This window comes from Pseudopodoces humilis, chromosome 4 (assembly GCF_049639895.1).
Source record: "Pseudopodoces humilis isolate 2021_Gansu_Grassland_sample_001 chromosome 4, ASM4963989v1, whole genome shotgun sequence".
In the NCBI taxonomy this organism is placed as follows: Eukaryota; Metazoa; Chordata; class Aves; order Passeriformes; family Paridae; genus Pseudopodoces; species Pseudopodoces humilis.
Window position 1 is genome coordinate 58,133,500 of NC_142203.1, and position 20,805 is coordinate 58,154,304.

The 20,805-nt window shown below is 41.2% G+C and overlaps 1 long non-coding RNA gene across 3 annotated transcripts; it reads left to right on the top strand.

Moving 5' to 3' along the window:
• Positions 1 to 309: 309 nt before the first annotated feature.
• Positions 310 to 14,361, top strand: LOC106628651 (uncharacterized). 3 transcript variants are annotated; one of them, XR_001332073.2, is made up of 6 exons: positions 543 to 683; positions 9,335 to 9,438; positions 10,811 to 10,959; positions 12,580 to 12,681; positions 13,062 to 13,187; positions 13,340 to 14,361. It is a non-coding gene; the product is annotated as an uncharacterized LOC106628651 (long non-coding RNA). The 3 variants fall into 3 exon arrangements; XR_001332072.2 differs by lacking the exons at positions 543 to 683; positions 10,811 to 10,959 and adding an exon at positions 310 to 428; XR_001332071.2 differs by lacking the exon at positions 10,811 to 10,959.
• Positions 14,362 to 20,805: the final 6,444 nt, after the last annotated feature.

The window sequence follows — 20,805 nt, forward strand, 5'->3', positions numbered from 1 at the left end:
GTGGGCGGGGCCTTATGCAAATCGGCGTCACAAACGTAAATAGAACGGTGGGAGGGGGAGGGGGAATAGCGAAGGGGTGGCGCGCGCTCCTCACCTCCGCCTTCCCAGCCTCTTCTCCCGTTGATGTCACGCGCGAAGCCCGGGCGCGCCCCCGCGCGTGTGGTGGGAAAAGGGGGCGTGGCCGGCGGCGCCCCCCGCTCTGCCGCCATATAGGGAATGGAATGCGGGGGCGGAGCCGCTGCCGCGGCCTGAACCCGGTCACCTCTGCCGGGAAAGCCGGAGGGGCGGGGCGCGCCATGCCGCGCCTCACGGACGGAAAGTGTGCTACCGGCTGCGGTCGCGCCGCAGTTAAAGGCCTGTGGTCCTGCTTCAGAGGTGGGCCGCGACGGGCGGAGGTGGTTCCGTCCGCCTCTGGAACAGGAGCTGAGGTGCGTGCATAACAAGCTCTTGAGCTACACGAATGAGGCGCGCCCCAAGAGGTGTTGGTGTTGAGTTTTGTGGGGAGTTTTATTTTCCTTCTATTAGAGGCAGTACGGTAAAAGTCGTCATCCCGGTGCCAGCACCTGGTTGGCTCTGCAGATGTCAGGGCTTGGAAGCGCTTCGGGAGAACCGAGACACGGGGCAGGGCCGCACGGACCCGCAGTGAGTCAATTGCAGGCGATGAAGGCACCGTGTTTGCCCAGGTGGGTCGTGAGGATGTCGTGACACAGTGGAGGGTCAGGGGTTTCGGTGATCTTTAAAAACCGTACCGTTCGGGTCCGTGCCGGCGCTTCAAATTAAGTTTCCTGCCTATGGAAAAAAAATATGTGTGTGTATGCTGAGGGTCCCAATATGCTGCGTGGCGCCAGGGCTGCCCGCAGCACGGAGCGCTGCTCCCGCCGCTGCTCCCGGAACACCGACCGCATGGAAGTGCCGCACGGCAGGGATGGAGCGAAGGCAGCCCACAGCGCCCTTCTGCGCAGAGAGGCTGTGGGCTGCGTGTCATTGCAGAGCAACTGACACTTCTATTTCACTAATTAAATTTAAAAATAAATATTTTTGGTGTTCTGGAATTTTATCGCAGGAATGGGATTACACTTTGCCGCGTCATGGTAAAGCAGTCACCATTTTTTATTAACCAAATTTAAAACCAAATATTTTTTTTATTAATTAAATATTCCGGAACTATAGCTTGTAAGCGGAATTTCTTGGCGGCTTGCAGTTGAAAACAGCACTTACTTGCTCGGCGAGCAGCCCTTTGCTGTCGCGCTGTGTCCTGCAAAAGCCGTAATTGGAGCGGCTTCCCTCCGGCAGGCTGGTTTTCCCAGACAGACTACATTTTCCATCATGCAGCGCAAGCCGCCCTCAGCGGGAGGCGGTTCCGTCAGGGAATGCGGCGGAGGAATGTCAAGCGTGCCAAGCATAAGATCTAAGGTGCAAACAGCATCGCCTTGGCTCGAAACTTTGCCGTCTCCTTTTTGTTTCCATCAGCTCCCCCCTGTCCTCCCCCCCACCCTCGAGCGGAACAGGAGCTTATTTTGTAGACAAGCGATTGAAAAGTTTTGCAGAAACTGCATTTTCCTTTAAAAGTGAGTCGGAAATTGAATGAAACTTACCAGACTCGCTGACCGATTTTTAAAGAAAGATTGGCAGAAACCTGAGATGGTTTAGAATTTGCACGTATTGGGGGTGGGGGGCAGTGTATGCTTTTAAGCTTCTAAACAGTAGCACCATTAGGAAGTTTCACGGGTAGAGAATTTTTTTCCATCTAGGTATATAGCTGCGCTTTTGCGGGGGATGGTTCTTTGGGGGCTTTGGGGGTTGGATTTTTGCTTTTGTGTTTGTTTATTTTTCTGGTTTAGTGTTTTGGTTTCTTTCTTTTTCTACTGCCAGTTATTCATACCAAGAAAATGATGGATGCATTTTAACCAAGCAGCTTAAACTGAAGACATGGCCAAAATTATTTTCTGCACAGTCTGGGTGGTGGGTTTTTTTTTTTGTTTGTTTTTTTGTATATATTATAAGTTTGTGGGGATTTCCTTTGGGATCATGAAACTTAGCTTCTGTGTAAGAAATGGGTTTAAACTGAGGCTTGTGTTTCTGGCTATGGACTTCACAAAAGTAGTTACTCTTGAAATGCCAGTTTCATAAATTCATTCATAGCGTGCTGGAATATTAACTGCCTTGTTTCTCATTTTAGGCATGTTTTGTAAATGTTCTGCTGGATTCATAAACTTAACTCCAACAGAATTTTGGAAGTGTTAGGGAGCCTAAATGCTGCAGACCAGAGAGGAACTTTTAGTACTTTCTTTTACTATTAATATGGTTTTCATCTCAGCATTTCTGCAAGCAGAGATATTAAATATGTAGATGGTAGGAAAAAAAAATAACTTCATGATTGCATGTGTATGAGAGGAGAGGAAAATTATTTTTCACTCCATCACTTACTCTTGAATAATGATTGATTGCATGTCAAAGCAACTTTTCTTCTCTGTTCTACCACTATTTCTGCTTTAAATAAGCATCTAGCAAGCCAGTAAAAATACTCTTCCAAATTGGGCAATGGCTGTTCTTTACCAGGTCTTAACCACCTGCTGCAATAAAAATAACAATAATGCCACTGGAGGAATTCTTTGTCTCACAGTCAAGAAAGTTTACAATAAAAACCAAGAAGAGTGAGAAAAATGACAATGAACAACAAATCATCTGTAATAGCAGATTAGCCTAGATGTCAGTTATCTCAACTTAGTCTTCTTTCTCTACAAAACTGGGCAGAAAGTTTTAAATTCACTAAAAGAAATCCCAGAGAAAAGGAGATCCTCTTAATTTGTCTACCACTCATCAGGCATAGCTACTTCCCACTGAGTCTGTGTATATTGACAGATACACAAGATGCTGGTGAATCTTTTTAGTTTCTGCACTAGGGAGCAGACAAGGAAGCAAAAAAAATGTGCTCTGCTTTAGGCTTCAGCTGCACTGCTGTAGCACTGGAACAACTTGCAGACAAATTCATCTGAGACTGAACTTCTTTTGTCTTGCCAGGCTTGCCCCCTGAGTTCCCTCCACTGTCTGAAACCAAGTGGGAAGATGTGTTAACTCCAGAGAAGAAATAAGCGTGTGTTAAAGCCGTATCTAAACTGTATTTTAATTGCTAGTCAGTTTTTCTTTCAATGGATGTTCTCGAGGAAAGACCTTACCGAGCTGAGTATTTCTGTCCTCTATTTGTGTCTCACCGTTTTGGGAAGTTTCTATTCCAGAGCTGCACAGAGAGGAAGGAATGGCTGCAAAACAGCAAGCTTAACTTGGCTAACTTCCTGCATGTAATCAAAGGCTATTCTGTGAGCTGCTTGGAAAAACACCCTTGGCCACCACGCACTGAAATTCCTTCCTAATAATCCTTTCAGAGCATTAGGCCAGTTGCAGTCAGTTTTTCTCATTAGAGTAAAGTGTACAAGGTTTGAGCATTCTACCAGTTTTGCTAATTTAAAAGAAAGGTCACATACTGCTGCACAGTTGTCTTTGTATGAAACACACAAAGGTCTAAATGTAGAAAAATTATGGCAGACAACATAATGCTGGCCAGCATAAGTCACCCCAGTGGTTAAATCTTATCGGGAAAGATGAGGCTTGGCATTCTTGCATTGAAGCTTAACAAGGGTCTGGATTCATGCACTGCATAAAATATTTCTAAATTCTCAGAGGGTAGGGGGTCAAAGACAGAGAAGGAGACTTGGGAATGGAGGCTGGAGGGTTCTTGGCTCTAAAACTATGAGGAATAAAAGCAAGAAAAATTGAGGAGACAGGACTATAAGAGTCAAAACAAGAAAGAATGAGAGGCCTACTGAAACAACTGGATTTACAGTGTCAAACCAAATCTTTTTTAACGTGTTTCTGTGTGCCTTTTTAGATAACTAGGGGTTTCATTTATTGGAAGAAAGCTATAGGTTTGACAGATACCAAATGCATTCTAATATGTGGAAGCTTGAAAAAACACTGGTGTATGTAAAGGTAGTGAATGTCACTGTACTCTGCAGTATAGTGAAACACACGCAAATGCAGTAAAAGCAGACAAGTGATGAGTGTTGATGAAATTGCCATTTTAAGATTGGTTGATGAAGAAAATAGTGTTGTTCGTCACTGTCTTCAGTTTTACAATGTTTTCATAAAACAGTTTCTTTCATTATGTTCAGACGCTATTTTTCATTTAAGGCCTAAAAAAGAACTTTTGCCTTTTACTAGTCTTTTCAATCAAACAGTCTAGGATAAATATTGCCAGCTCTTTTGAGTTTCTCTGTTAAAGTGGAAATAAACTGGCAGCATCGAATGAGCCCTTTCAAAGTGCAGCTTTTAATTTTGATTAAATTCCGTGATGATTCTAAAACTGGAGTCAGAGACTAGAATCTAAAAGCATTTAGGAAAATTTACTTAAAATACTAAGCATACTTTACCAGTGTTCTAGAATAATTAAAAGAAACAAACATCTAAAAGCTAAATCCTCTTGACATTCATTTCTGTGTCCTCTGCTCAATACTTGATGTATGAAGTCATTCTCAGACGGACTGAAGGGGAAGGCATTGTTTGTGCCATAATCCCAGAGCTGTGTGAATTAATGCTGCTCTGTATTTCCTCAAGGAATGATCACATTCAGTTTACATTTATTGAAAATAGGCCCTGGGAATGAATTATTTCTTCCTTATAAGGAGCCTTATGTTGGGCTATCTGTTGGGACAATTTAGCTCACTACTAAGTTGCTAGGGATAAAAGCATCACTGTTACAAGTAAGATGATAATGTGTAAGTAACTTCTTAAGATTAAATGTGTTGCAGTCATTTAGGTGGTTCAGAATTTTGAAGTCATGGAAGACTAGAGCAGTAAGATTGTCTCACCTTTCCTCAGACTTAGCATTTGCAAAAAGTCAAAAGGAGAAAGTCTTGTCTCTGAGAGAACTCTAGATTTAATGTCTCTCTGGATTTGTTGTGACCTTCTTTAGATGTGAGTTGCAAAATTTATGAATACTCAAAGTAAAAGCAGTGTTCTCCTCACAAGTCTTTGTAAATGTTGTAAAAGTATTATATTTCCCTAATATTGAAATAAAAGAATTTGATTAAAATACTGGGTATTAAAACATCTTTATTTATTCTCTTTATTGCAAATGCATACACTTAATTGTGATAAAGTGGTTAAAAAAAAAAGATTCCTCAAAACTTTATCTTCTTCTAGTTGGACATTCTCCACCAAAAGTGGGATAGGCTTCTAGGGATAGAAGTTATCAGGGGCAAAATGCCACTGCTTGTTCTACCAGCTTGTGTAAGAATACACATACACAGAAGGTGAAATGGGCTGGTGGCTTAAAAGGACACATTAGGGCACTGCCTTCTTGTGGATAAGCACCCTACATGAACAACTTTCCCTTTTTATCTTCTTGGGCTTTCTCCCTTTGAACTGCACTTTAAACTTTCTTGCATTGGGTCAAGTAACTGCCTTGCAGTATCAGGCCCAATAATTCTTGGTCAGAAACTCTGCATGAAGGACATGAAAATCTCAATCTGTTATTGTCACAAAGTAAAAGACATTGCTTGCCTAAATTTTAGCCCACGGCAAAGAAAGAGAAAGTATATAAACTAAAATTTTCTGAAGAGCATTTCCACATGCTGAGTACTGGTAGAATGATTTTTAAAATGGCTTTAAAGAAAAAAAAGAAAAAAAAACCCAAACAAGTCAAAACTTTTCCTTCTCCCATTTCATGGATCACAGAATCATTTAGTTTAGAAAAGACTTCCAAGGTCATCGAGTCCTGTCTTTTGAATGATCACCACCATAGCACTATGTGCCAGGTCCAGTCATTTCTTGAACACTTCTGAGGATGTTGACTCCACCACTTTACTGAGCAGTCTATCCCAATGTTTGACAGCCCCTCAGTGATGAAATTCTTTCTAATGTCCAACCTAAGCCTCTCCTGGTACAGGAGACTCTGCTCTTGTCTTGTCAGTGGTTGACTGGGAGAAGAGCCTGACTCCACCTGGCTGCAGTCTCTTTTCTGGCAGTTGTAGAGAGTGATAAGACTGTCCCTGAGCCTCCTTTTCTCCAGTATAAACATCCCCAGCTCCTTCAGCCATTCAGGACTTATGCTCCAGACCCTTCCTCAGTTCTGCTGCCCTTCTCTGGACCTGCTGCAGCACTGCAATGTCCTTCCTGGATTGAGGGGCCCAGAATAGGATTTGAGGTGCAGCCCCACCAGTGCCCAGGACAGGGGGACAGCTCCTGCTGGCCAGGATGCCAATTTGCCTTCTTGGCCACCTGGGCACAGCCTGGCTCATGTTCAGCTGCCGTCACCAGCACCCCCAGCTCCTTTCCAGCCACTCTGCCCCAGCCTGTGGCACTGCCTGGGGTTGTTGTGACCCAAGGGCAGGAGCCAGCACTGGGCCTTGTTGAACCTCACACCATTGGCCTCAGCCCATGATCCAGCCTCTCCAGATCCCTCTGCAGAGCCTTCCTGCCCTCCAGCAGATCAATACTTACACACAACTTGTCATCCATGAATTTACTGAGAATACACTCAACCCTCACGTCCAGATCATCAAAAAAGATGTTAAGTAGAACTGGCCCCGTTACTAGCACCATTCCCCACCACTCTCTGGGCCTGGCCAATTCAGCAAAGGGTGCACCTGTCCACTCCATGGGCTGCCAGTTTTTTCAGGAGAATACTGTGGGAGACAGAATCAAAGGCTTTGCTGAAGGTAGGCTACATCCGCAGCCTTTCCCTCATCCACTAGGCAGGTTACCTGGTCAGAAATAGAGATTAGTTTGGTCAGGCAGGACCTGCCTTTCCTAAACCTGTTCTGGGTGGGCCTGATCCATTGGTTATTCTGTGTGTACCACGTGATCATATTTAAGATCATCTGTTCCATAGTCTTGCTGGGTGCTGAGGTCAGGCTGACAGGCTGTAGTTGCCTGGATCTGACTTCCAGCCCTTTTTGTGGATGGACATCACACTGGCCAACCTCCAGTCATCTCTGTCATCTCCAGACTTCCCTAACTAGCTAGGGCTGACTAAGAAGTCTGAGTCCAGACTAATGTATGATGGCAATAGAGCTGAGCATAAAAGGGAACATCTTAAATATGCCAAAATGTGGAGCTCCTGCCTGTGTGCTATAGAGATGGGGTGCCTTTCAGTAGGATCCTTGCTGTGCTATATCCTTGTCCCCAGCAGCACAGCCAAGGCAGCAGTCTTAGGAAAAGTATAGCTAAATATACAGTGATTTCTTTGGGTGCCAATTTTCTGCAAACTTCTCAGCCTTCATTAATTATAACTGACGACCTGCAGAAAGTAGGGAGGCAAAGAAAAGGCTGAGATAGCTAAGCAACACTATAATGGTTGTTCCTGCTTTAACAACTGTCATTCTTTTAAAAAGCTCAGGTACAATACATGCTTCCTCTTAATTTTTTCCCCAGTGACTGTATTTAGCAAGCTGGGAAAATGAGCTGGACTATGTTTTTGTTTTACTTAATGATCTCTGTGTAAAATTTGGTTCCAACTGATACTTAAATTCTTAGTTTACAGGCATTTGAACAATATTGCAAACGTGTCTCTAGCTTTGCAGGGACTGGAACACCCAATCAAGATTTACAAACAACTATTTTCTTAGGTTGTATCAGAGACAAACTTAAAAGGTAGTTTTCTAAGTACAAGGGCTTCTGTATAGTTAAGACACCCTTTGAAATTAAGAGACCCAGCTTTTTTTGGTCCCACAAAAGAATTACACTGTGCTGTCTTGTCATTCATTTGGTTAAAGGGTACTGTACACTGAGGAATAGTTAATAAGGACCAAATCAAGGGGGTTTACATTCTGAAGGGTTTTTTTCCCTTTTTTTTTTTTTTTTTCCCAACACAGATTTTATCTTCTATTTGTAAAGCCTGGGCATTTGTCCCAAAACTTTAGAAAGTATTTGAAATTTTGTAGCCCAAGTACTAATTAGAGTGGAGTGTACTTGTTTTGCCAGTCTATCTCTGCAACACTGACTGAGCTGTGGAATATTTCATCTATTCAGAGCAGTCAGCTTGCAAGGCTAAACACAGCTTACTAACATATACTTTGGGTGACATCAATATACTTTCTATTTTATTTTGTATCCCAGCTGAAAGTATTTTCATTGTCTGGTTGCCTGTTTCTATCCCTTCTTTTCCTTTCCCATCTTCCTTTGACTGTGTTTTGCTGTTGCATGTCCATTGTACACTCTGTCTCTATTAAAGAGACATAATGGGTAAATTTTCCAACCACTTACCTTCCTTCTTCGTATGCTTCTTGACCTGCAGTCTCAGAAACTGTACCAGAGCTAATATGTCAGGCTAAGCCTTGTAATCAAATTTGGAAGATAGAGATATTCTACGGTTAGAGCCTGCAGTAAAATTTTGTCAGAGAAACCAGTACTTCCTTTTACTTCACTGCCTTCAAAGGCTTCACTGGAATACCTTTCTTAGAGCAGGGATTTAATTTTTTTCTACTGGTCTGTGACAAGACAACATCTAACTTTTGAAGTTGCTCTGAATAACAGCATCTAATGTTTGAAGTTGCTTTGAATAGAAAGGGAGAACTTATTTTTTTTTCTTTTTCTTTTTCTTTTTTTCTTTTTTTTCTTTTTTTTTTTTTTTTTTTTTTTTTTTTTTTTTTTTTCTGCTCCAGGGATTAAGATGAGCTGAGAGAGACACCTGTGCTGCACTTGGACACTTGAAATAATAGTCGCACAGTGTGGTCTTGTATTTCCTGAAACTTAGTGCTTTGAGCCTATTCCAGGGGAATATTAGGAGTTCCAATAATTTGGCAGTTTACCACTGAAAAGGAAAGGACCCTTGGTAATTAATATGTCCCCATGCTTCTTTGCTTTAAATAATTATGCAGGATTAATGGGACAGCTGTCCTACTGTGAGACACTGTCCTGTGCTGGGCTGTATTGGGGTCCTTCAGAGAAATAGATGCAGACGCTGTGTATGGTGTGGTTCGAACACTGCAGGACATATTGAGTCAGTGACTGCAAGCTTAGATGTTATCCTACAGATGTTATGATCCATGAGCAGGAGGGGTGGAAATCTCTGCTGGTGTTTCATGTAAAATATATTTTCTAGTGGTTCCAAAAGTGGAGCTTCTGGGCAAGGACAGGTATACTAAGCCTCTGAATTCCTCCAGTTGTAGTAAAGGTCCGGTGTCACATTACTGTTCACCCAGCCTAAGACAGAAGACTGTCTCTAAGAAGAACATTCTCCTAACCCAGAATTGATTCCCAGTCAGTAATTTTAATATATAATTCTGAGAGCTTTGTTACAGACAGCACAAAAATAATTTTGTTCTTGTGGTTTCAGTGGTTCTGAGAAGCAACAGCGACACATCCTGAGCATGGTTTTCACCACATTTGGGACAACGGCCCGGGCACCAAAGTTCACCATGTGCACACTTGGATGACCAGGTTTGCACCCTGCTCTGGTTTTCAATTTATCTCTGCAAGCATAAAGTCTTTGATTTTTTAAAACAAAAATTTGCTTGCTGCAATTGAATGGCTGGTTTTGAAGCTCACTAGAAAAGCTAGAGGTCTTTTCTTTAAAAAGGAAACAAGAAATCACTAGGATATGAGGAGTGAAATAACTGAGGAAGGGAAGGGCAGAACTAAAGTGAATATGCTTTGAGGGATAAATGTAAAAACACAGTTCCTTGCCAGCTCCACCCTCTAAATGGTATTTACCACCAGGAAAATTGGATCCACCCTGGATTGATTGTTGCATCAGGAAATCCTCCATAAATAGCTCTGAGCCTTACAAAAGTTGCAGTTTTCTCTTCCAATAATTGATACTGTGGTGACAACTTCCACCTGCTACTCATGAGTCACAGTCACCACATCTGCTAAGGGGAAGAAGGCAACTTTTTTCCCTTTCCTCAGAATGTGTTGCCTTGTCTGCAGTGGTGGTCCTAGGAGTGAAAAATTGCTACTAAGTTTGAGCACTTCTTAGAAGGCATGGTGTCCCCTAGACGACTATTTGGAAACAAAACCTGCAATCTCTGCTTACTCAGAGTTTAAGAAATGTAAATGAAGAGGAACCACTTTAAGAGTACCTGGGGATTGTTGGTCTAAGTTGCATTATTGCCAGTGAATGAGGGTTTATTCCATACTGTTTACTAAATGAAGAGTATAACCATGGCAACATCAATGACATGGTCTGTAAGAATCTGCCAACGCAATTCTGAAATTAGCATTCAAAAGGCAACTGTCTAAAAGTAGCTTGAGAACTGAAAAATAATGTTTCAGACTACAGTCCGTATGGGAATACACAGTATCTGCAGCATGAAAATTATGCAAAATTTACCAGTTCAGCTTGTGCTGATCTCTGCAAGAATATTTCTGGTATCATTTATATAGGTCTTACTTTGATGAGTGAAAGCATAATGGTATAAATACTAATATCCAGTGGTAATTCAGATCACATAATAGCTATAATTTTGTGTGAAGTATACCTAAAAAATACAAATACTACTAGCTTTTTATGATCAACAGTGTCCTGGGATGACTTTATGATACTGGTATCCCCAATTTGCATTTGCAGTAATGCAAAGATAGTCAAAATCTTTTTTTCCAAGTTTAGTGGGGGAAAAAAGTAAAGAATGGCAATTGTTAGATAAGATGAAGGTTCTACTTTCTGCATATAAAAAAGAAATTTTTGGGGTGATTGGGAAATAAGGTGAGTAATATAAAAGGAAGTTCTAGATCTGAGTTAGTCCCCTGCTATCCCAGTTAAACTTAGTCTAATAAATACTTTTCGTTGTCGCATGTTGTGATGTTCTTGCAGACATCCTTTATGCAGGAAGTTGTGGTCTGGCAGAATGAAGGTTGATTGAATTATAGCTTGGTTCTTCATGCCTCTCTACGGGTCACTGCTTTCTGGAAAAAGCAGAGTAAACATAACTACACCTTTGTCATTGAGTCATGCGAGCTTTTGTAAGTAATGCTTGCAATTGCAATGAACAAAAATAATTCTCTGGTTACTCTGCATGCACTTTCATCAGTGGTTAACATCACTATTTTTGTTTAAATTTATCTCTTCTTTTGTGTGCATCTGCCACTTAGCAGGACAGACATGTTTATACAAGTATATTCCACAAACTGTTTAGGAAATGTGTAGGAAAATGCAGAACTGCAGAGCTAACTTCTGAAAGTTGGCTAGACTTTTAGATGACTCTGCCCTCTCAACAGATGCTCAGAACAGTGACAGCTCTTTATTGCTACAACATACCATCTTGGGATAACACATCAGCTAGTCTGGAAATTTGAAATATTTTATGTTTTGCTACTTCATATAAGACTGAAGTGCTGATGACAGTTACATCTGCAAAGAACACAGTAAACACAGCTGTCATTCATCATCATTCATGTCCATTGCTACTCTCATAGGTAAATGTTGTATATTTAGGAAATGTTAAGTTATGATGATGAAATGATGAAAATGATGCTAGTAAAAAACCTGGCCTGATCTCCGGATGCTCAAACAATCTCTCTATATTTTTCCCAGGGTACCTGGCCTTTATTTCACCCTCAGTAGGCTTCCTTTTGTGGTTTGGTTTGTTTAGGAGCAAGTTGTTCATCCATGCAGGTCTCCCAGTACTTTTGTCCAACTTCTTTTTGTTGGGATGCATTGCTCCTGCCTTGGAGGACCTTGACCTTTGAAGATTAACCAGCTTTCTTGGGCCCCTCTTCCCTCCAGGATTCTATGCCCTAGTACTCTGCCAAGCAGACCAAAGTCTGAAGAGGCCAAAGTCTGCTCTTCTGGAGACCAGGGTAGTGAGCTTCTTGTGTGTCCTCATTCAAATTCCACCATTTCATGATCACTACTTCCCAGACTGTGCTTGAGCTTTACATTCCCCACCAGTCTCTTCTTGTCAGCAAGAACATAGTCCAGCATAGCACCTCTGTCATTGGTTCCCCTGTTATTTGGAGAAGGAGGTTATGATCAGTGCATCACAGGAGCCTCCTGGATTGCCTGTGCCTGGCTTTGTTGTTCCTCCAACCAATATTGTGGTGGTTGAAGTCACTCATAAAGACTAGAGCTTGTGAATGCCCTGGTGTGTTTGAGGCATCTGGGGAAATCCCAAAATTGTATCATTTCCCAAAATGAGAAAACACATTCTATTCCAGCAATAACTCGGTAGTGTGTTAGCCATCAAAACTAATTTTAAAATAACACATTCAATTTTAAAATATTGAGTAACTGTGAGCCAAAACAAGAGCAATAAATGGAGGATCCTAACTGAGCAAGTATATTCATACTGGAGTTATTTTAGGAATTATTTTTTGCTATGTGTTGTTTAATGCTTGTTTTAAATTTCATCAACATTGTACAAAATCATTAATGATACTCACAGATGACCCAAAAGATTGGAGATAAAATAAACAAAGATAGGTCATTGATACACACCAGATGGCTTTAATAAATTGGGGACAAACAGACGAGTGTTTTGTTGGTAACTATTAAAGTAAAACATTTGTGAACAGAGAAATCAGCATGTCCTTTTTACTCTTATATTTATGACCTTTACATTTAGTGTGCCCATCTAATTCTAGATCTTCAGAACAGAAAAGACAACCAAATATGGAGCCATTGAAGGCCAGCTGAACAAGTTGTTCTAAAAGTTAATTTCTCTAATAAACAGCCTTTTATTTTAGGTGAGTCTAAGCCTCTAATTTGTTGTCTTGCATTTCCTTGTATATTTTGACTCTGATCATCTCTAGAGTGCTCTGTTATATTACATGCTTATGGAATTTTATTTTGGCATCTCAGAGTTATGCTAAAATATCCCCATGGTATAAATTGATTCTACTTTTGAAATTGAATTTTGAAATTTGAAAAAAAAAGTATTTCTGAATATGCCTTACACCTTAGATTCATCACTACTTCGTTACCCTTTCTCTGTCTAGCATACAAATGTATTTGTACAGCTGTAACTAAAAAGGGAATAAAACCAAGTCTACTGACAATTCCCTTAGTCTAATCATTAGTCATGTTATTGCAAAGTTAATGCTGCTGTTGCCTTTCTCATCTTCAGAAATCTGTGTTTCTCTGGACCTAAGAAGAACTGAAAATGATGGTATTCTTTTTTTTTCTGGTCACAAGTTATTATTTGGGGATTTGGAGGAGGAATGAAGAGATGCAGAGAGATTTGTCAAGACAGGTAATAATGAATGTACTCTTAAATACAGTGCTTTAGTCGAAATGCTTTGTGTAATTCTTGGCTATACTAAAAGAAATCTTTAGGGGTTGCATAGACAATACTAGTTATATGTTTGCACTGATTTTTTTTTTTTTTTAATTTGCTTTTTGCAGTTTAGGATTCAAGAATACTTAAAAAGGAAAGGCTGAGAGAAAAGCTAGGAAAGTAATTGATTCACATGGCACAATACAAGGAAGTTTCTCCTCTTTATCAAGCAAAACCATGTATTGACTGCAGTCCAAAAGTATCTGCAATGAAATAGAAACTTGATACCTGGCTTCTCCATCTAGCTGACACACATAAGAGGATGTGATTGCTGAATTTTAGAAGCTGAACAAAATCAAACTGGAACTGACTGGTATTATTTTCCCTAAATACAGATCAGTTAACTACTGAAACAAAGTAAATTATAATGGGCTTTCCATCTCTAGTTTTAACCTCAAGAGATATCTGTCTTAAAATAGGTATTGTAGCTCAACTCAGCAATAGTTCAGGATAGCACAGAGACTTCTATGACAAAACAGATCAGCCCAGTGGATGGTCAAAATGGTTGTTCTAGCCTTATCTTTAATGGGGAGAAAAGTTGTCTTGGTTTTTCCTTCATCTCTTCTATGAGTTTACTTCGTGATCCATATTTTTGCCTTTGTGGAGGCTGCTATTTGTAATGGAGCTTCAGGGCATCTGCAGCTGTTTAAGAAAGGACATAATAATTTCTAAATGGTGTAGTGTGGCAAGGGATCCAGGCTGCATAAGAATCTATTCTAAAGATGTCCATGGAAGAGAGACAGCCACACATGGAATTTTAGCACTCCTTTGTTCTGTTTATTCCAGTTTCTCAGCAAGTCTTCTGCATTAATATTTTATCCAGTGATTCTGCATCACTATATGTATGTGGTCATATCCAGAAGGTGGAATACCATTCTGGATTAACAGTTTAAGACCCTTTATTTACTTATCTTGTACGCCTGTATGATTTTAAATGCAGTGAAGGGTATGTACATCCTGACACTTGTTTTTTTAGGTTATCCAAAACTTCTGATGTACAATTCGTCTTTTGTTTGTAAAGTGGTATTTTGTCCTTTGAATAAAAAGTGCAGAAGTAATTAGCAACATTACCTTATCATTATTTACAGCAAGTCAGTTCCCTCTTTGTGCACAGAAAACTAAAATTGCATCCTTCCTTGGCTGAAAACTTCCTTTCTGCAAGCAATAAAAGATGCAATATCCCTTACAGTGGCTAGTTCAGCTTTCTTGCAGCTTGGGGCAAAACCACATTGGTAGAAGGAAAATGTCTTGTTTCTGATGTCTGTGAAGCTTCTCTGAACTGACCTGAACATGAACTTATACAGAAGGGACCTCTGTGTAGTGACAAGAACTTGAAAACAGGGTATAATTACATAAGAAATTTAAAATAAGTTGAGGAGCATGTTTCAATGAGATCGGCATTCCAAGTAGTCCCTAACAAGAATTGAATATTTTTTTCTCTGTTGTCACTCATTTTTCTTTATAACTGATCATCTGAATTTTTGTGTTAAATTTTCTCCAGGCTGAAACGTTATGCATGATAGCAATTCCTGTCAACAGACCTTTGGTACAAAGTTGGCCTTGGTATCCTATACAAGTCTCCTGACTTCTTTAACTACTTTGATACTGGTAAAAAAGGGATTTGTTTAAAAAAAAAAAAAATTACAAAAAGATATCAAAAAGGATGTGGTTTTTTTGTCCCATGTTGAAGAAGCTAATAAAGTGCATAATCTGAAGAAGTCAAGAGAAGGAAGAACCACATTAGTGTCACTAGTAACACTTCCACATTGGTAAGACTGGTGACCTCCTCATTGCAGCTTTGACCAGGAGGGAGCTGAGCTCATTGTTGCCATTGATATTAGTAGCTTCAGAGCTTAGCCTCTATTCAGATGAAGCCAGTTTCTCACTGAGCCCCTAAACATAATTTTGCATTTGAAGAGATTATTTTTTTCTCTTTTAGAAGTAGTTTTTTCTAATCAGATTGTCTTGCACGGCCTTTGTAGTTTCACCGGTTGACGCTCATTGAAAGGTATCTGTGATGTCTAACTCCTTCCTAATCATCTTCACATCAGAGTAGCTGTTTGATTGTACTTAAACTACTCTGGGAATCCATAGTAAGCATTGTGGTTTAACCCCAGCCAGCCACCAAGCATTAGGCAGCTACTTACTCACTGCTCCACTAGCAGGATCAGGCAGAGAATCAGAAGGATAAAAGAGAGAGCTCATGGGTTGAGGTACAGACAGTTTAATAGGGAAAGCAAAACCTGCACATGCAGCAAAGCAAAACAACGAATTCATTCACTGCTTCCCATGGGAAGGCAGGTGCTCAGCCATCTCCCGGAGAGCAAGGCCCAATCACACCTAATGGTGACTTGGGAAGACAAATACCAGCGCTCCAAATGTCCCCCTTTCCTCCTTCTTCCCCCCACTTTGTATACTGAGCATGATGTCACATGGTCTGGAATATCCCTCTGCTCAGTTGGGGTCACCTGTCCAGGCTGTCGTCTCCTCCCAAGCTCCCAGGCACTCCCAACTTCCCTGTCAGCATGGCAATATGAAAAGGAAAAAAGGCCTTGGCTCTGTGTAAGCTCTGCTGAGCAATAAGAAAAAAATCTCTGTTATGAACTCTATGTTCAGCACAATTCCAAAACACAGCCCCATACCAGCTACTGTGAAGAAAATTAACTCTACCCCAGACAAAACCAGCATGATAAGTGAAATCATCAGATTATTCCCAATGTCTTATGTCTGAAACTCTGGGGTGAGTGTTCCTATGTTTCCATGCCTTGGGAACTCCATTGCTGTATTGAAATGCTTTTAAGATTGAGATTCTTCTGAGAATCATCTTTAATTTTACATCTATGTGTCTCCTCCCTGGCAAAAACTCTGCCAGACCACTCTCACTGACACAGGAGGTTCCAAAGTACAACATTATAAGTTGATAGCTTAGTATTTCACGCCTCCAGGCTGAATTTTACCTTCTCCTACTAAAGTCTTGCATCTCAGATGCTATTCTTTGTGTTGCAATAAAGTCACAAGGAGAAACCTTGCAAAGCAGCAGGACATTTGCTGGTCTATTCACAACTGCACTTGACCATCATATCCTCTTTTTTTATGGGCATCAGAAGAAAAACCCTTTTATCTGTGGTTTTGGGGAAAGGAGGCAAAGCCTTTTCCATCCTCCTTTCTCCAGTTTTACTTTCTGCCTTTAGACTGAAGGAGGTTCCTCTTCTGAAAGAGCCTAAGTCTCTTTGACTTGAGATGAGGTTTTCCTGGGATACACACCAGAGTAGAAGCCTAACTGCTCTTCTAGACTAAAAGTATTCCTCGCTGAGGTGGTCTTGAAGTCTGTTTCTACTCCACAGATTAAATCTTGTTCCTGCTACAAAATGGTAAGTCTAATTTACACTTTAAATTACAATTAAATCATATCCACAAGTTGTCAGGTATTCCCCAGACTATCACACCTTTCTTTTAACATATGGACTGACACAATCACATCAAATGTTTTTCCGGACAGTTTGCTATATCCACTAGGCAACATTTCTCATTTAATATTCCTTTAGTAAGTCTGTATCTCCAATGGCAATTTAATTTTCATTATCATCTGATGTAAATTATCATAGTTTCAGTAGACTTCAATGGTTTGATGATTTATGCCATCTGAGATTCTGCATCTGAAAACTCTTTAACAAAAGCAGCTGCTACTTTTAACTAATTTGAGAAATGATAAGTAACTGTCTGAATCTAGCTATCTTAATACATGTTACTCAACTGCCAGCACACCCCACATACATGAGATTAAAAGTCCTTTGCCTTGCATCTGAGTAAGTGGGATTATGTCCATCATTTTGACAAAAATTAAAATTGAACAGAGTCTGCCGTACTCTTTTACAGCAACTTTTTCAGGAAGACCCAAAAGCCCACACTCTTATCAGCAAAGCATGTGAGTTTGGCTCTGCTAGAAGCTACAGTTACCTTTATACTGACCATGAACATTACATATATTACATATATGCAATTTTTAGACAGCTGAGTGTTTCACTTTAATGTGTTTCAGTTTTGGTTCTATGTTCATCTTCAAGCCATATGAACATTACTCAAAGTTTAAGTTTGAATGAAGTATCAGTTTGAACTTGTGAAGAATATGAGATTGCATGGATATAAACTATTTCCATCAAGATTATGATAACACTTTTCAGTGTTTCATAGAAGACATGGTCTGGGACCTATTAAGAGGAATGGATCTCTTATTTCTTCAGAGCTGCATCCAGCTCTGGAGTCACTAGCACCAAATTCTTCTGGACAAAATATCCAGCCCACAGCTGGGCAAACACATCATTTGACAGGTGAACAGCTGTCTCATGGTTGAGCATAGAGGGGTTACAGTGACTGGGGTGACATCAGACTGGGAACCTCTCACTGGTAGGGTTCCACAGGGTTCCATCCTTGGCCCTGAGCTCTTCAACAGCTTCATACATTACTTGGATGCAGAATTGTAAGGGATGCTAACCAAGTTTGCAGGTGATTCAAAACGGAAGAGCTGTTGACTCCCTCAAGGGCTGGATGGCCCTGCAGAGAGACCTTGAAAAATCAGAGGGCTGGGCAACCACCAGCCTATGAAGTTCAAGAGTAAGGGAAAGTGCCAGGTTATGCACCTGGGATGGGACAACCCTGGATGTACAGACAGACGGGAATGAGAGGCTGGAGAGCAGTGCCATGGAAAGGGTCCTGGGAGTCCTGGTCCATGGCAAGTTGAATGTGAGCCAGCAGTGCCCTGGCAGCCAGGAGGGCCACCTGTGTCCTGGGGGTATCAGGGACAGCATTGCCAGCCAGGCAAGGGAGGGGATTGTCCTGCTCTGCTCTGCTCTGGGGCAGCCTCACCTCGAGTGCTGGGGGAGTTCTGGGTGCCAGTACAAGATACTAAATTATTAGAGAGAGTTCAAAGGAGAGTGACAAAGATGGTGAAAGGCTTTGAGGGAAAGCCATATGAGGAGCAGCTGAGGTCACTTGGTCTGTTCAGCCTGGAGGAGACTGAGGGGAGACCTCACTGCAGTTACAACTTCCTCTGTAGGGTAAGAAGAGGGGCAAGCACTGATCTCTATAGTGAGCAGTGACAGGAGTGAGGGAACAGCATGAATTTGTGTCAGGGAAGGTTTAGGTTGGGTATTAAGAAAATGTTCTTCATCTAGAGGGTGGTTGGGCACTGAATAGGCTGCCCAGGGAGGTGGTCACAGCAGCAAGCCTGACGGAGCTCAAGAAAAGTTTGGACAACACTCTCAGGGACATGGTGCCACTCTTGGGTTGGTGCTATGCAGGTCCAGGAGTTGAACTCAATGATCTTTGTGAGTCCCTTCCAACTCAGTTTAGCCTATCATTCTGTGACCTGTTGGACTGGGTTCAGAGGAGAGCCACAAAGATGATCTGAAGGATGGAGCACCTCTTCTATGAGGAAAGGCTGAGAAAGTTGATGTTGTTCAGCCTGGAGGAGGAAAGGCTTCAGCACCTTACAGCACCTTCTAGTGCCTAAAGGGGGCTACAGGAGTGCCAGAGAGATTGTTTTTACAAAGGTAGATAATGATAGGGCAAGGGGGAATGAGGTTTAAGCTACAATTCGAAAGGTTTTGTTGTGGTTTAACCCCAGCTGGCAGCCATGCTGTTTTCTCACTGCCCCAGCAGTGAGATCAGGGAGAGAATCATGAAGGTTAAAGCTGGGAAACTTGTGGGTTGAGGTTCAGACTATTTAACAGGGAAAGTAAAAGCCACACATGGAAGCAAAGCAAATCAAAACAAAACAAGTTATGAATTCACTGCTTCCCATGGGCAGGCAGGAGTTCAGCCATCTCCAGGAGAGCAGGACCCAATCACACACACCAATGACTTGGGAAGACAAACTCCATCACTTCAAATGTCCCTGTCTTCCTCCTTCTTCTACCACCTTATACACTGAGCATGATATCACGTGGTCTGGAATATCGCTTTGGTCAGTTGGAGTCACCTGTCCTGGCTGTGTCTCCTGCCAACCTCCCAGGCACTCCCAGTCCTCTCACCAGTGTGGTAGTATAAGAATCAGAAAAGGCCTTGACTCTGTGTAAACCCTGCTAAGTAATAACAAAAATATCTCTATATTATGAACTCTGTGTTCAGCACAATTCCAAAACACAGCCTCATACCAGCTACTGTGAAGAAAATTAATTCTACCCCAGACAAAACTGCACAGGTTTCTGTTAAATGTTACGAAGACATTCTTCACAGTGAGGGTGGTGAGGCATTAAAACAAGTTGCAAGGTGGTGACATGTTATGAATTCCTCTTTCCTGGAAGTGTTCAGGTCTGAATTGGATGGCACTTGGAGCAACCTGATGTAGTGGTCTGCATCCCTGTCCATTGGCAGGGGAGCTAGAACTTAATGACCTTTAATATCCCTTCCAAACCAATCTGTGATTCTGTTCCATAATGAGACACTGTGAATAAAGTTTGAAGAAAATATGTCCTTTTATTTACAATTTTTTTAGCTGTCCACACAGAACAAATTGCCATTTTTATATGCCCAGGGTATGTTATGCAGTGTTGCCTATAAAGAACTCTTTGTGCCATAAAGTATCAAATTTCCCCCCTTACTTTAAAACTTATATGCAGTTATTGTTTTCTTTTAGTGGCAATAAACACCATCGTTACTGTAAATCACATTTGGTTCTGGCTCAGGCATACTCCATGACTGATACCCCATGAGGTACTTTTACTGAAAAACAGAAGTTTCTGTGCCTGCTCTAAACTCATTTGTAACAAGTCAGCAAAAAAAAGAAAAAAAATTATTCCAGCTTCTTTCTCAGAAATCACTTCTCTGATTCTCTTTTTGTCTTGCAAAGACTTTATATTCATCTAGACCTTAAAGCATCTTTTCCTGTTAAGCATTAGGTAGAAGCATTGATAAATGACAGAATGCTGGAATTAAGGAGACTCAATTTTTTCCTGCTACCCTAAGGTCATCTTTTATGTCTGTTGGGCTGGTTGTTTCATGTTTGCCCTGCATCATCCCCTTTGTTTAACCCACTACCATGTACTTTATTTCTAGACAGTACTAAAACCCAAACCTTCTAATAATGGAGGTGATGCTGGGTGGAGGTCAGAAGAAACATTTTTGCTTTTTCCTCCATTCTCAAGTTTTCCTAGAAATGTGTAAACAAGAATGAGTAGTTATGACCTACCAATCAAAGGAAACTAGTTGCTCAAAATCACAAATTGGGACAGATATTATGGCAATATGTGTGAAGTTCTGCTACAGTCATGGGACTTGTTAAGAAGGTCCCAGGCTGGTTGTTTTGGAGAAGAGCTATAGCTGCATCACCCAGAAAAACCAAATGTGTTCTCTCTTCAGAAGGCTTTTGGAGGTACAAACAGAAGCATGATGAAAATTACACAGCTGTCTCTATTTTGGTGGCAAAACTTCAGCAAGGATGTCCCCAGATTTCTCCTATCCTTTCCTTTCTTGCCCTCCCCATATCTTTACTGTCACTGCTATTTGATCGCTGTCCACATATTTGGGTGACTCTGTC